The 17,402-nt window shown below is 40.5% G+C and overlaps 1 protein-coding gene across 3 annotated transcripts in view; it reads left to right on the top strand.

Annotated features, from left to right (window-relative positions):
• The window catches only part of PIK3R6 (phosphoinositide-3-kinase regulatory subunit 6), an 86,229-nt gene that overhangs the window by 7,946 nt on the left and 60,881 nt on the right, over positions 1-17,402 (top strand). Inside the window, exon 1 of one of the 3 annotated variants that reach the window (XM_075216949.1) lies at positions 4,210-4,251. The exons of the other annotated variants lie outside the window; for them this stretch is intronic. The gene's annotated coding sequence lies outside the window, so the exon portion shown is untranslated. Of the gene's footprint in view, positions 1-4,209; positions 4,252-17,402 lie in introns of those variants that run through there. 3 annotated transcript variants of the gene reach the window in all.

The following is a 17,402-nucleotide window of genomic DNA, read 5'->3' as shown; positions in this document are numbered from 1 at the left end:
TGTACAGGCGACCACACATAAAAATTTGGTCAACCGATTTCCAAGTCTTTTTTACTAAATTAGTTGATCATAGCCTACAATACCGCTTAAATTATGAGTGAATATATCTTGAACATTAGGCTAGGTCAGTGAAGGGCAACAGGTAGTCCTAGGGACACATATGGCCCTCCGAGCCTTCGCGGCGCCCAGCTCCTTCCTGCTTTATGATCAGGTTTGTTTGTTATAGCTTGTAACACTTGTTTAAAATGCCTACTGATGTGTTATTACAGATAGGTGTCTCTTTATTTAATTAAATGTATTGTTTTACCTTTTTTCTGAGAGTAATGTGCAGCCCTTTTGAAGGTTAGAGGGCCCCTGCAGTGTATCAGGTTGCCTATCAATGGGCTAAGTAGATAAGCACCTGTGGGTGCTTGAATCACTAGAGAAGTCTGAAACTCTGGATAATCAGGTCTACTGGGTAAGAAGACAAAGTCAGACGCATTATAAATTTGTTTTATATTTAAAAAAATAAAGGCTAAATGAAGAATGGGAAATAAAATAGAATTTGTTGTCTCTCTTCACCACTCAATGGAAAGTCCATGGGCTAGATTTACTAAGCTGCGGGTTTGAAAAAGTGGGGATGTTGCCTATAGCAACCAATCAGATTCTAGCTTTCATTTATTTAGTACCTTCTACAAAATGACAGCTAGAATCTGATTGGTCGCTATAGGCAACATCTCCACTTTTTCAATCCCGCAACCTAGTAAATCTAGCCCTATGTCTTCATCTTCTCTCAGGAAGGGCTGTGCCTGATGCAGCTGATATTAATAAGGCCTTCATCTTATTGTGTGTTCAATGTATATTTTGTATTTTCTTTGTTGGGTAGTGGACTGGTTGAATTTGTTTGCATCTCTATCATATGTCCCATTTGAATACCAGTCTTCTCAGGAGTAGGGAAATAACTTACGAGGAAGTGGCCAACGCTATTGCTGCATTTTGTAATATAAGGCAATCCGAATGGAGCTGTGCAGTTCACACGTTTAGCCACATTGCTCACTCAACTGATCAGTTTGGTCTCGTTATAAGTCTCACGTCTCCTTTAACCACTTAGTTACTCATTCTTTGTAGACAATATTGTCCTTTGACATAGCCCTTGTCTTAACACCCCTCACCTGATTTCCTCTTGGAACAAATGAGGTTTTTTTCCCCTACAGGAAACAATTTCTAATTACCTGTAACATCCACCTACTACTGCTAATGGGTGTACATGTAAAATTGTTGTGTGTATCACTTATTTCTTCATGCACAGTGCCTCTACCAAGTCTTCTTAGTATGTATGGTTGTGCTTGTTATGACCACCAGGGGCGACTTCCTTTACCCACACACATTTCGCACAACTCTGAGACACGATAAGATTGTTGTTTTATATATTTATATTTTTTTTACATTTTATATATATATATATATATATATATATATCTTAAATAGATGTACAATTAGGGAATAAATAATAGTTAATATCACAAACACTTTTATGAGGTTGAGTATTAGACTCACTATAGTATACATTTGAATGTTATAGTATCTATGTAAGTTTGATATCATGCTAACTACTTCTAATAGACTACAAAATGTCTGACTCACTATTAAAGGCAGAGTAGTGTGAGATCCTCAACTGCTAGAACCACTTTACGGGATGTTCACCTTTAGTAGCCCCCTTTTCGAAGAAATTGTTATGTTCAACAGTACTCGGTTCCCCCAGGACTTAAGCTCAGGTAGTAGCAGTTGTTGATCCAGCACATGCCCAGTGGAGTAGACGGAAAACGGTAGGAGGTAGTGAGCAACCAGAGTGTATTTGGCAGAACTCAGAGTTAGACAGGCACGGATCAGGAGTAGAGAAGACAGAAGAATCCTATAAACAAGCCTGGTGTCAGGGCAGGTAGAGATATGAGAGCAAAACTGTTTAGCAAAGAAAAGAACCTGGAGTGGATAAGACAGCAGAATCCTTAGAACAATTCAGGTCAAATACAGAGAACTGAACAGGTCAGGATACAAGGCACACTGGCTCAAGCAGGAACGGTCACCAGGATTGGTATGCTTCCAGGAAGACGTTTATAAATGTAGCAGCACCAATCAGAAACTGCAGGATTATTAGCTGCATGGGTGTGGTAAGTAATAGCACAGCTGTCATACTGGGAGCTGAAGAGAAGCTTATTGCTATTTACCTAGCAACCAGCTGAATTGATCCTGCACATGGTTACAAAGTAATGCATAGCTGACAGATCATACCAACAGGAAACATCCGATTTCTTAACACTCACTATAAAATATCACTATGTCTAACACCTATATATAGATCATATCACATTAAATTACTTTATAATAGCCTGGAAGTAATAATAAATTAGGTAAACCCGGCGGTAACTGCCTTAAATTAAACTGAAATGTAATGACTAAATTACTTTATTAACATAATTCAATAACTTTTTTATACACTATATTACATGTAGAAATTTGAAGAATGGAGTATAATGAATATTTTATAAATCAAAAAAAATAAAGGAATCCAAGCATTTCTTTATACACTACATTATATGTATAAGTTCTTTCTACGAAATGTAATTGCTGGGCATGGTCAACTTTAATTTTGATAGGTGCTTCTGTTTTCACTTGGGATAATGCAACGTAAAGCTGTCCATGTGTAAACACCGTTTCTGGTAACCACAGGCCAACCTTTTGAAGGGTTTGTCCTTGACTCTTGTTTATTGTCATTGCCAATGCGATAATTACGGATAATTGCTATCGTTTAAGCAAAAAAGGGAAAGAAGTGTTACTTGGTTGTAGCTGAATGCGTGGTAATAAAATGTCCTTCAGCCTCCCCCTTTAAAACCATTAGAACAATTGTAAGGTATTGGGATGCATATGCTTTACCTGAAGCCTTGTACCTTTGCTAGTGTCCATATGCAAAGATGTAATTGAAGATATTATGGAGATAATGAGTATGTGATTTGAAGGTATTTATCATAAACAAATCTGCTAAATATGGTGGAACAACCACATCGGGCAACAAAATGTTTTCATTGTGACAGTAGTCTGAAAAATGGACGTCAATCTCCTCGACCAAAAATTGTAGGGCACCAGAGTTCACACATTACACGTCCATAGGACCCAAAGAGTAGCACTGTGGCTAATACGTCATATCCAATACAAGCGGCGTATCAGTTGTTTTTGTTATACGTTGATTGTGACGATAATATTCTTGACTGAAAGATTTTTGTTCTGCGTGCTCTGTGTTTGAGGTCCACGCAAGATGTGCTGATATATGTGGTTGCAAATAACTGTCACAGTTTTCAGGTCACCCAGCAGGTGCACAGGGAGAGTTCACTAACTGTCAGCCGATCCTGAGCAATTAGCAGTTGCACGGGTGAATAGCCAACGGTCACATTTTCAGAGTACAGTGGTAATGTATTGTTGTAAATGGCGGGTGGCCGTTTTCCAAAATAACTCAGAAACAATGCAGCAGATTACAATACCAATATGTTTCTGCGAATCCACAGACCAAGACCTTTAATTATTATTTTATATTAATTTTCCTCACTCCATACAGGGCTCTCGTTGGTGCTCTTATAATACTTATCATTTAGCTATATGTATATTTTATTTTCTCCAGATATGAATTTGAATTCCATATCACTAACGATGCAGATGATATAATAAATCAATACATAATTCCTTCTCTAAAATAAGTACTTCTAATAACTCAAATAATATATTGACTGGATCACAGTATCTGAAATAAATATTTATACTGATGCAGGTGTTAAATCTATATCTCCTTTTCACTTCACGTTTTTGTAATATAAGGATATGATAGTTTCTCAGGTTTACTCACAAGAACCAGGGTTTGATTATACTAATACCGTTTTTCTCATTGTTTCTTTTCCCAGAGGGTTGTTTTTTCAAAATGATGTTTCCTCTCAGATACTTTGGCTTCATAGATAATTCTCTTTACACGTATTTCTGTAATCAGATGCTTTTTCTCATAAATGCTGATCTCCACAAATACAACATTTTACATATACATCTATCATTAGAATAGTCTCATTAATATATATCTGTCTTCTTACAGATATGTCTCGATTTGTTTTCTCCTCACATAGGTCTGTCTCCGTTCTCCCTCACACTGGTGTCCAGTAAAATCATTATTCTCCCTCACTTCACTGTGACTGACACACTTCCTTGTCAGTTTTGCAAATTCTTTCTGGCCGCCAGGTATGTAGTCTCAGCCAGCGTCGGCTTCTATATTTATTTTTAATCTCCGCTCGGTGGCAGATGTTAGATTACTAATAACATTCTTCAATTTAAACTTAATCTTTGTTTCTGCACTTTTTAGCTTTCATATAAAAACAAATGCTGTACAGTTTCATTGTTGCTGCAGAACAGACTTTAGTAACACAATGGACATTGATTAGGAACGAGACTTTAGGGGCAACTGTTGGATTTTAGTGTCAAGATCCACAAAACAATGACAGGAGTTAGGGAGACTTTCAAGCTAATCCCCCAACTCTTATTTTTAAATTGAGGCTGTTTCTGTAGCTCTTCACATGCTGACCGGAAAAACAACCTCTGCACTGATGAAGTCGAATTAGGCTAAACAGAGGTGTCTGTAGGTGCATGTTTTGTGCAAGCCCAACCCTGTGTGTTTCTGTAAATACTAAATAGGTGGAGCAGTAAATCAAAGAGCTGCCATGTAAATGACTTACCTAAAAGACCCTCATTGTTTAGGAGAGGTTTATTTGCAGTGTCAGCATTCCAAAGGGTGGCATAAAATGTGAAATATCACAGAGGCAACACAATATTTTTCTGGGAGCCATTACATCTTACTTTTGCTTTGTCACTTCAAATTAATATATATATATCATAACTATAATGTACACATAAGTACAGTATATATCACTTATGCCCTAGCATAGTTTACAAATAATATAACTGAAAATATATACTCTTTGATTACAAGGCCTCTAAGCTATCAGTGTTCATTGGTCTGTTATCCCCTAAATATGTCGGTGAAAGTGTCGTGCCATCAATTTAATGTAGAGAACATACAATTATATTGTTAATTATTAATATTATTATATTATTAATAAGCTGACATTTTCCTACAGCATAGTTTTCTACTCTACCATAATGTCCAGGGGACTCGCAAATCAGTAGTAGACCTCAAAAGAGCGCTGATCTGCCTGCAAGGGGTGGGGTATGTTCTGTGATGATGCAAATCTTATCCAGGCCATGTTCATCTCAGTGATGTTGACAAAGATATAAATAAATATATGTATATAAAATAAATAATGAGGAATATTCTTTAATCATTTCTATCAGAGATATGAACAAGACTATACACTATAATTATAAAACGCAATGAGACACAAAGCTCTGTAGGCACAATAATAATACAATACATGATAAAAAAAATGCCTGTGTGTGTGTGTTAAGTAGAGATGGTCACTGACCCCCGTGTTTTGGTTTTGGATTCGGTTTTGGATCTGGATTACCGTCGTGTTTTGGTTTTGGTTTTGGTTTTGCAAAACCGCCATTGCGTGTTTTGGTTTTGGTTTTGGTTTTGTTTGGTTTTGTTTTGCTATTTTTTGGGAAAATCCATGTTTTTGGGCCTAAATTAACCCAATTTAGTGCTCCAACTGTTTTAGAGACAAGTAATCTAATTGTTGAGGTAATAAATCATCCAAAAAAACAGTTTAATTCTTCGTTGGTAGGCCTATTCTACACACAAAACAGATTGTCTTCCTCTCCATCTATGCATATTGGCAATGCAGCCATCGTCTTTGAATGTATATTACACCCTACACTTATAGTTAAATATGTAAAGAAATGGAAAAAGCCAGTTTGGTTTCTGTCTCTCAAGGCCCCCCTCCACTTGTATAAAATACCAAAATATTCAGCCATTATAGACTGTACAATATTAATTGACATGGAGAAAGCCAGTTTGGTTTCTGTCTCTCTAGGCCCCCCTACACTTGTATAAAATACTAAAAAATTCAGCCATTATAGACTGTACAATATTAATTGACATGGAGAAAGACAGTTTGGGGTCACTCTGTCTCTCTAGGCCCCCCTCCACTTGTATAAAATACCAAAAAATTCAGCCATTATAGACTGTACAATATTAATTGACATGGAGAAAGCCAGTTTGGTTTCTGTCTCTCTAGGCCCCCCTCCACTTGTATAAAATACTAAAAAATTCAGCCATTATAGACTGTACAATATTAATTGACATGGAGAAAGACAGTTTGGGGTCACTCTGTCTCTCTAGGCCCCCCTCCACTTGTATAAAATACCAAAAAATTCAGCCATTATAGACTGTACAATATTAATTGACATGGAGAAAGCCAGTTTGGTTTCTGTCTCTCTAGGCCCCCCTCCACTTGTATAAAATACTAAAAAATTCAGCCATTATAGACTGTACAATATTATGAAAAATGGACAAAGCCAGTTTAGGGTCACTCTGTCTATGACACCCTACCCTTAAGGATAAATTGCCCTAACAGCAGCCTTTCAAGATGGTATGTGATATGGAAATGCCACAAGTCCCTTTCCTCTTTGGGGGTAGATTGCACCCTACACTTACATAGAAAGTTTTAAAAAGATGTTATCGGCATCATCTTCAGCTTCATCCTCACCCTCATCAGTGTGTACGTCATCATCACAGACTATCAATTCATCGCCGCTTGAATCCGCCATTAGAGAACAGTCAGTGCTTGGATGTCTTGGATGGTGAAGGCCTTCCTCGTGGAAGATGTAGTTCATTTTTATAAACATCATTTTCTCCACATTTTTGGGAAGTAACCTTCTACGGCGATCACTGACTAAGTTCCCTGCTGTGCTGAACACTCGTTCAGAGTACACACTGGAGGGTGGGCAGCTTAGGTATTGCAAAGCAAGTTTGTACATGGGTTTCCAAATGGCCTGCTTTTCTTCCCAGTAAGGAAAGGGACTGTCTGACATTTCCATATCAACTACCTCTTGAAAGTAATCCTCCACCATCCTTTGCATGTTTATACTCATATTGGATGGAGTTATGGGCAAAGTGACACATTTTTTTGAAAAATCCTTCAAACCAGCCCAGATGTTAAATTGTTCTCGTCTGCCCCCTGTGTCTTCCCTGCTTCTTTTTTGGAAATTTAATTTTTTACGAGCAACAGCTTGAGAAAGTGAAGGAGGACACGTCGTCAAGCCGAGGCCCAGTTCAGCGGCCAACTTGCTGAGCAATAGCTCCTTGCAAAAGTTCACATCTCGCTCATTTACAAGTAAAGACTCAATGTAGGTTTTAAACCTTGGATCAAGCACAGTGGCCAAAACGTACTGATCCGAGTTCAAGATCTTAATAACTCGAGGATCATTGTGAAGCGAATTAAGTACTTGATCGACAAGGCCAACATACTTTGCTGAATTGCTTGCTTTCAGCTCCTCCTTCATTTTCTCAAGCTGCTTTTCCAATAGTCTAATTAAAGGAATGACTTGGCTCAAACTAGCAGAGTCTGCACTGACCTCACATGTCACAACTTCAAATGGTTTCAGCACCTTGCACAGCACTGAAAGGATTCCCCACTGTGCAAGAGTGAAATACATCCCCCCTCCTTTCCCAATGTCATGACTTGTGCAATATGCTTGGATGGCTTTGCGCTGTTCCTCCATCCTCTGAAGCATGTACAGGGTGGAATTCCACCGAGTTACCACCTCTTGCTTAAGTTGGTGGCAGGGCAAGTTAAACTGCTCTTGGAGCTGCTGTAATCTCCTACATGCTGTGGCTGAATGCCTGAAATGGCCTGAAATTTTACGGGCCACCGAAAGCATCTCCTGCACCTCACGGTTATTTCGTAGGAAGCTCTGCACCACCAAGTTGATGGTGTGAGCAAAACAGGGAATATGTTGGAAATCACCCAGCTGTAATGCTCGCACTATATTGTTGGCGTTATCTGAAATGACATACCCTGGGGAGAGTCCGAGTGGTATAAGCCATGCATCAATCACATCTCTCAGTTTGCGTAACAAATTGTCAGCCGTATGCCTGTTAGTGAAGCCGGTGATACAAAGAGTGGCCTGCCTGTGACAAATGTTACGTAGTGGTGTACATGCTGCTGCTGTTCCTGCTGGTGAAGGTGAATGACCAACCCAGTGGGCTGTCACAGTCATATAGTCTTTGGTTTGGCCACTTCCACTTGTCCACATATCTGTGGTTAAGTGAACAGTGGGCAGAATGGCATTTTTCAGCGCAATCTCTACATTTTTACACACTTTTTGGTATAGTTGTGGAATAGCTTTACGGGAGAAATGGTGTCGCGATGGAATTCTGTAACGCGGACACAAAACCTCAATTAACTGTGAAAAACCAGCTGCGTTTATTGTGGAGATTGGACGCAGATCTAACACTAACATTGCAGCCATGGCGTCTGTGATTCGCTTGGCGACTGGGTGACTGCTGTCATATTTGCTTCCCCTCGCAAATGATTGTTTCACAGTTAATTGCTGAAATGTAGGACTGCTCATTTTATTCACCTGCCTCTGGGATGACGATTCACCCCCAGCAGCAGCAACAGCAGCAGCAGGACTAACGCTTTCTTCAGAGGAATCAATAATAGTGCCGGAGTCATCCAGCCTTAAGTGGGATGCCGGGCTAACTCCGAGCGCTACTGAGGATATTGATGAGGATGGTGTGGTGGGTGTATTTTGTAGCCGTCGGTATGTCGGTGAGCGGAGGGTCTTAGCTGATGAGGGAGTGCTTGTATTCTTTTGGGAAGAACTTTCAGCTTTTCCCAACACTTTGCCATGAACTCTCGTTAAATGGCGTAACATAGACGAGGTTCCAAGATGGTTAAGGTCCCTCCCTCGACTGACTGTGGCTTCACATACACTACAAATGGCTATACAATTGTTGTCTGGATTTGGGTAGAAATAATTCCACACATAAGAAGTGGATTTTTTTGTTTTATGCCCAGGCATGACAATGGCCTTTTTCTTGTCACGTGCCAGAACTGCTGCCACTGGTGCAGGACTTACACAAACAACCTCATCCTCATCAACATCCTCATTAGCGCCCTCGTCGCCTACACAAATCTCCCCCTCATCCTCTTCTAATTCCAAAGTGGCATCCTCAATTTGGGTATCACCGGCTACACTCGGGCTATTAAGGCACACATCAGCAGAATGCTCACGATTAGACATCCCACTGTTGGATGGACTCTCCACAGGGATTGTTGTCATTTGTGAATCAGAGCAAATATTCTCCTGTAATGCCTCACTGGTATCTTGCAGCTCAGCTTTGACGCGTAACAGTAGTTGTGCACCAATTGTAGCCTGGGTAACTTTTTGGGATCTGCCACTAATAGCCAAAGGTGAAGGCCTCATTCTCTCTTTGCCACTGCGTGTGTAGAATGGCATGCTTGCAATTTTTTTTTTATCGTCACTTAACTTTTGCTCAGTTACACTTCTTTTTCGCTTCAATACAGTAAATTTTTTTTTGGTTTTTGTTTTTTGCACTAATTTGAAAACACTCTGTTGTTTGACATCGCCTTGGCCAGATGACGTACTGGGAACACTAACATCAGGACTGGTGACAGAACCTGGTTGCTCATTTAGATCATATGTGGACTGCTTTGAATCCATTCTGAGCGCAAACCACTGGGGAGTGCTAAAAATTATTGAGTAGATACTGCTGACAGATATGACTTTTGACAGCCAGAAATATTAATGCACAATTAGGGAGGACACCCCAAAAACACTGAGGAGTGCTAAAAATTATTGAGTAGATACTGCTGACAGATATGACTTTTGACAGCCAGAAATATTAATGCACAATTAGGGAGGACACCCCAAAAACACTGAGGAGTGCTAAAAATTATTGAGTAGATACTGCTGACAGATATGACTTTTGACAGCCAGAAATATTAATGCACAATTAGGGAGGACACCCCAAAAACACTGAGGAGTGCTAAAAATTATTGAGTAGATACTGCTGACAGATATGACTTTTGACAGCCAGAAATATTAATGCACAATTAGGGAGGACACCCCAAAAACACTGAGGAGTGCTAAAAATTATTGAGTAGATACTGCTGACAGATATGACTTTTGACAACCAGAAATATTAATGCACAATTAGGGAGGACACCCCAAAAACACTGAGGAGTGCTAAAAATTATTGAGTAGATACTGCTGACAGATATGACTTTTGACAGCCAGAAATATTAATGCACAATTAGGGAGGACACCCCAAAAACACTGAGGAGTGCTAAAAATTATTGAGTAGATACTGCTGACAGATATGACTTTTGACAGCCAGAAATATTAATGCACAATTAGGGAGGACACCCCAAAAACACTGAGGAGTGCTAAAAATTATTGAGTAGATACTGCTGACAGATATGACTTTTGACAGCCAGAAATATTAATGCACAATTAGGGAGGACACCCCAAAAACACTGAGGAGTGCTAAAAATTATTGAGTAGATACTGCTGACAGATATGACTTTTGACAGCCAGAAATATTAATGCACAATTAGGGAGGACACCCCAAAAACACTGAGGAGTGCTAAAAATTATTGAGTAGATACTGCTGACAGATATGACTTTTGACAGCCAGAAATATTAATGCACAATTAGGGAGGACACCCCAAAAACACTGAGGAGTGCTAAAAATTATTGAGTAGATACTGCTGACAGATATGACTTTTGACAGCCAGAAATATTAATGCACAATTAGGGAGGACACCCCAAAAACACTGAGGAGTGCTAAAAATTATTGAGTAGATACTGCTGACAGATATGACTTTTGACAGCCAGAAATATTAATGCACAATTAGGGAGGACACCCCAAAAACACTGAGGAGTGCTAAAAATTATTGAGTAGATACTGCTGACAGATATGACTTTTGACAGCCAGAAATATTAATGCACAATTAGGGAGGACACCCCAAAAACACTGAGGAGTGCTAAAAATTATTGAGTAGATACTGCTGACAGATATGACTTTTGACAGCCAGAAATATTAATGCACAATTATGGGGGACACCCCAAAAGCGCTGGGGAGTGCTAAAAATTATTGAGTAGATACTGCTGACAGATATGACTTTTGACAGCCAGAAATATTAATGCACAATTAGGGAGGACACCCCAAAAACACTGAGGAGTGCTAAAAATTATTGAGTAGATACTGCTGACAGATATGACTTTTGACAGCCAGAAATATTAATGCACAATTAGGGAGGACACCCCAAAAACACTGAGGAGTGCTAAAAATTATTGAGTAGATACTGCTGACAGATATGACTTTTGACAGCCAGAAATATTAATGCACAATTAGGGAGGACACCCCAAAAACACTGAGGAGTGCTAAAAATTATTGAGTAGATACTGCTGACAGATATGACTTTTGACAGCCAGAAATATTAATGCACAATTAGGGAGGACACCCCAAAAACACTGAGGTGTGCTACAAATTATTTAGTAGATACTGCTGACAGATATGACTTTTGACAGCCAGAAATATTAATGCACAATTATGGGGGACACCCCAAAAGCGCTGGGGAGTGCCAAATATGAAGAAAAAATAATAAACCTCTATCCTCCTCTCTGCACTAGCGATTTTGGTTAGAGCAATTGCAAGAACAATATGGTATTCTCTGTCCCTGCTCTAATTAGCCTATGACTACACCCTGCTCTCTCCCTCTGTCAAATGGCGATGGATTGCTGTGGAGGCGTGTATTTATAAAGTTGAAGTATCGCGAGAACCGAGTCCCGAGATCCGACGACGTCACAATGACGTTCGGCCTCGATTTGGATTCGGAATGGGCGGGAGAGTACCGAGCTGCTCAGCTCGGTACTCGGATACCCAAAGTTCGGGTGGGTTCGGTTCTCGGAGAACCGGACCCGCCCATCTCTAGTGTTAAGGTACATTCAGATGGGAGGTCATCCAGACTGTGTTGTCCCTTCATCATGGTTGTATGTTGTTCAACTAGCATTAAGCCTTGCCTAATGCAGCTCATATGGGACCATAAAAAGGGATGATTGATCCTTGTCAAGATTGCAAGAGTTATTTACACAGCCACTCTAGGCAATGCAAGAGAAAGAAGCATAGATACATTGGGCCTGATGCTGAGTTAAGCTGGAGCTAGGTCTGTTTGTGAAGCTTAAAATATGCAAATTTGTACTGAGCATGTCCATAAAAAAAGCTACATAAAATGGCTCGCGTGTGACACTGGAGACTGGAGAGGTAGTCTAGGGGAAGGAGCAGTCTAATGTAGGCCGAGTACAGTTAGAGTGATGTCACGTAATTGCAAACAGATGCAGGCACCACATGGAGGCACATATAAGCCTGTCATTAGCCATATTAATTGCAAGTGCAAATACACACCGATGATGATGGAAGTTGCCAGCACTAGCTAGCAGATTCTAACTGGATGACTGAATTGACCTCTGAAGATTGGTGCTTTCTTCATTGATCTTGCATGTATTATATGATTTTGTGGGCAAATTTTAAAAATAATTTTGTTGCTACTTTAATTCATACACGGGAAGGAATACTATACCTAAGTTCTTCACAAGATCTGTGTCTCTCATTCACACTCATTATCTGCTCCCATTCCCAGGTATAGGACTTTTTTCAGGTTGTGGAATTCCCTCCCTCACACAAAACTTTCCTTTTTTTTTTAAACCTTCAAACATTCTCTGAAAACCCACCTGTTCAGACAAGCTTATAATATTCCTCAACCATCCTCTTAATCTAACTAGTGTACACTCTACACAGTTCACAGAAGACTTACATGTATTCTTTCTATACTCAATCAACTGTGTTTGTGTGTGGATGATACAGCCCACTAGGCCAGCGGTTCCCAAACTGTGCGCCTCAGCTCCCTGTGGTGCCGTGCGATCACACAGGGGTGCCGCGGCCAGGCGGGTGGGAACAGGTTAAGGCAGGGGGGAAGATAAGCGCTCGCCTCTGCCTGCCATCGCCCGCGTTTTCCACTGACCTGCCAAATAAGAAAAATACTTACCAGTACAGGACTGGGCACCCTGCTCCCTTTGCACTGAGTGTCAGCACGCCTGATATTTTCTGTGAGGAGCAGCGCAAAGAGGAGCCAGAAGAAAAGAAGACAGAAAAGAAAAAGAAGAAAACAGAAGAAAAAAGTAAAAAGGTAAGAAAAGTAATGGAGAAGGAAAGGGGCACAGTGTTATAATGCAGGGGCACAGTGTTATTGTGAAGGGGCACAATGTTATGATGAAGGGCACAGTGTTATTTTGCAGGGGCACAGTGTGATTATGAAAGGGGACAGTGTGATTGTGTAGGGGCACAATGTTATGATGAAGGGGCATATGTGATTATGAACGGGCACAGTGTTATTTTGCAGGGGTACAGTGTGATTATGAAGGAGCACAGTGTTATTATGCATGGGCACAGTGTTATTGTGAAGGGGCACAATGTTATGATGAAGGGGCACAGTATTATTTTGCAGAGGCACAGTGTGATTATGAAAGGGGACAGTGTGATTGTGCAGGGGCACAATGTTATGATGAAGGGGCACATGTAATTATGAAGGGCCACAGTGTTATTGTGAAGCCCCACAGTGTTATGATGAAGAGACATGTGTTATTTTTAAGGGGCGCAGTGTTATTTTGCATGGACACGTGATTGTAAAGGGGCACATGTTATTGTGAAGAGGCACAGTGTTATTTTGCAGGGACACAATTTTATGATGAAGGGGCACAGTGCTATTATGAAGGGGCATGTGTGATATTATGAAGGGACACATGAGATATTACGAAGAGGAACAATTTTATGGTGATGTCACGTTTCAAAGTATTTAACAGCTATGGAGACCAGGATGAGATAAAGAATATAGGTGTTTATTAATCAAAATGGAGATAAATGGTACAAACCAAATAATGCTGAAACTGCACAGTAATATCAGAAATCACTGGATACTGGTTAGCAAGGAGTACTGCGGATACAGGAGGAATGGTGAGATGAAGAAGGATCTGGAGTAGAGATATGAAGTCCAAAGACAGGAGAACCAGGAGACAAACCAAAAATGGTTAAATTCATCAGAATCATAGTCATCAATAGGGGGCCTGGCATAAAAGGCCCCGTCCACGAGCGGGGGAAGGCATAAGAAGTCATGCCAGAGCAAAGTTGAAGCACTGCAGACCCTCCTCTCTTCTTATGTCTTCCCCTTTTGCGAGATTTCCTCGGAATAGGAGTCTGAACCAACTGGGTGGAGCACAAAGAGTTCTAGGACTGATGTGCTGGGTGGTAGATGCAACAGGCAGTCATTCCCGGTGGCCTAACATCTATCTTACAGCCACTGGATGTATGTCTAAACAAACCCTTTAAAACACTTGCGCCGTTTCTACAACGAGTGGATGGTGAGTGGTGATCACCAATTGATGCCTGCTGGAAATATTAAGCGCCCATCCTTGGACTGATATGCACGTGGGTAATTAAGAGTTGAGACCTTATACCACACGAAACAGTTGTGAAAAGCTTCAAAAAGACAAGAATTTCAAATGCACTAGATGGATCTGAAGATGTCGCACTGTGGAAGAGTGACGACAAAATAAACACATCAGATATGAGTGGTGTGTCAGATAACAAAACCAATGATAGCGGCGCAGAATCTTCGGACACAGAAGATTAAATGTAAGTGTGTAATAAATGATTTATAAGTAAGACAGAATTTACATAATAGTCGCACCCCAATTTTTGGCCAAAATTTTGCATAAAATCCGCAACGATTATGCAGTGAAATACGGTAACTCAGCATCTGCCTCATGGCCGTTGTGTTTTGCATAGAGAACAATTATCCTTTTTAGTATCCAGTCTGAGCTGCATTCTACTTCATTCAAGTTGAATGGAACGCATCTCGGGCACTGGTGCAACGCAAGTTTACGTATGTTTAGTCTCACAGGTTTTCTTTGCTTTTATTATTTTTAGATTGTGGTGGTTGAGTTGTCTCCCACTTGTAGCAAAGCTTGTGACTGGTCTTAGAACAAATAATCGCTCTGTGGCATGTGTTATGCAGCTGATAAGTGAAGTTAGCAATCTACCACAGATTTTCAGCTCTAGCTGAAATACATCATTTCAGAAAGTACATCTCTGGTTGTGGCTACTCTTTACTGTCAACTTATATGACTCATTTTTCTCATATTTAAAATGCATCTACAGCAAATAGTTCCCTTTTTGTATTTGGGGGATCCAAAATAACCCACAGTGGACATAGACTCTTTATCCAAAATGAGTCTGTTTGTCTAAAAAAGTTCCAGGATACTCAAGGTCAGGCTCATGTTACAGGGGGATGGGAAAGGATGTTTTGCAGATCCACAGGAAACTCTGCAACGTAAAAAGCTTAATTATGCTTGAACTCTTTAGTTGCTGAAATATGTTACACCTGCCTGAGTTATTTGTAGTGCTAGCCTGCTTCAGAAGCTTATTAATGATTTATACCTTCGGCAACATATAGGGGCGGAACACAGATCATCAGACCCCACAACACAGATTGGGGTAGGCCCCCCCTTTGCACCGCTGAGCATGTGCAAGGGCTGGTGCAAGGGCTGGTACATGAGCAGTGAAGCCCCATTTGAGACAGAGCGAGTGCCTTGGCAGGGCGACCTGGCATTACCCAGTAGTGGACATAAACCCCGCAGCGCCGGTAGTGTTATCTCTGGAGGCAGACATTTGTAAGCTGAACAAATATTTGGAAACATGTGACTTATTAGCATCAGTGATGACACTGAGGCACTTCATAATGATTATATTCATGAGGCATGAGACTATATTCATGAGGTCTGACATATTCATGAGGCACCTGTTCCAAGTGAATCAATAGGCTCCATTCTCATGGTTATCGAGGAGCATTATTGTTGGATTGAGATACAGGATACAGAGTGAACGTTATATCAGTTTACCCTCTATATATATATATATCAAATTAGGTATCTGGGTGTTCAGTTAATCAAATGATATGACCAGCTATATTCTACTAACATCCCATTGCTACTTGGTAATATCAAAAAGAAATTTAGCAAGATGGTGCTCGCTTATTATCTCCAGGCTGGGCAATGTAGCAACCAACAAACTTAGGGGCATATTCAATTACGATCCCAATCCGCGGGATAGCGCCGGAACGGCCGCGAATCTAATCCGCGGTACCGCATTAACGTGGATTTTCGTTCGCAGCCCATAGGGCTGCGTACGAAAATCGGCGTTAATGCGGTACCGTATTAACGGCTGTACTGCGCATTTTTGGATCGTAATTGAATATGCCCCTTAATGTCTTCCTCAGACTCATGTATTTATTTCAGACCCTCCCAGAGTCCTAAATACCTGCTATTCTACCTCCAGATTTATTTGGGCCAAGAGAGATGCATAGGCAAGGATAACAAAGCTAAATTTGCATGGATGGTGGACTTGAAGTACCGGCTCTTAAACAGTATTGGCTATGGGCTGACATGGAATCAGACTTGTTACAAATGTGGCTCCCCAAATGCCTCAGACCAATGTTTTTTAAGAATCTTCCGACCATGTTTTTCTCCTGCAGTCCCTGAGACCGAGCAACTTTGTTGCACCATCTAACTTCTGCACCTGGCCCGTTGTGCCACCTGTGGAATAATTCACAGTTGCTGTCTGGAATGAATCCTAGGACCTTACCAATGTGGGCACATATCAGGTTCCTCAGACACATCAATATCAATATCAGACACATCAATATCTTCAGATCTAACACTTCTACTACTCCAAATATAAGCAAAGTCAGAGGAGATCCCACTCTACCTTATGAGTCCCTGTGTCTCTCCTAGGGTCTTGAGTATGTATGAGATAATGATTGCACTTCCTCCCCTGAAGAAATTACATGGGAGAAGGAGATGAGAGTTACCCTTAGCTACAAGGACTGGTCTGCATTACGTCAATACCTACCTTAGAATGTGTTGAACATGTCAAAATCAAGGACATTATTTACAAATTGTACTATAGATAATATCTCACATGACTTCTGTCCATCCTCGACAGATTTATGCTGTCGTCAATGCTTCCGTATGGGTACCTTGCATGGTGGAACTTTGCCAAATTGGTTACATTTTGAATTGAGGTCAGAGACCTTATATCACAGATAGTAATATTCCCCTCTAACTGGACTTTTTCTTTTTGCCCCTGACAATGCCAGGAGGCCATAAATCATTTAATAAGCAAATGCAACATATCTGCTGCACTGTGACTGCCCAAATTGCCGTGGCTTGGAGATCTTCTAAATCCCTAATATGTGTGGTTGTGACAAATAAAGTTTGGTGTATTTATAAGATGGAACGCATTACGAACCTTGGGAACAATTCATCCAAAGCATTTAAAAAAACTTGCCACA

The sequence above is a fragment of the Mixophyes fleayi genome, chromosome 6 (assembly GCF_038048845.1).
Source record: "Mixophyes fleayi isolate aMixFle1 chromosome 6, aMixFle1.hap1, whole genome shotgun sequence".
In the NCBI taxonomy this organism is placed as follows: domain Eukaryota; kingdom Metazoa; phylum Chordata; class Amphibia; order Anura; family Limnodynastidae; genus Mixophyes; species Mixophyes fleayi.
The sequence above is the reverse complement of the archived record's forward strand: the minus strand, read 5'-3'. Positions and strand labels throughout refer to the sequence as shown.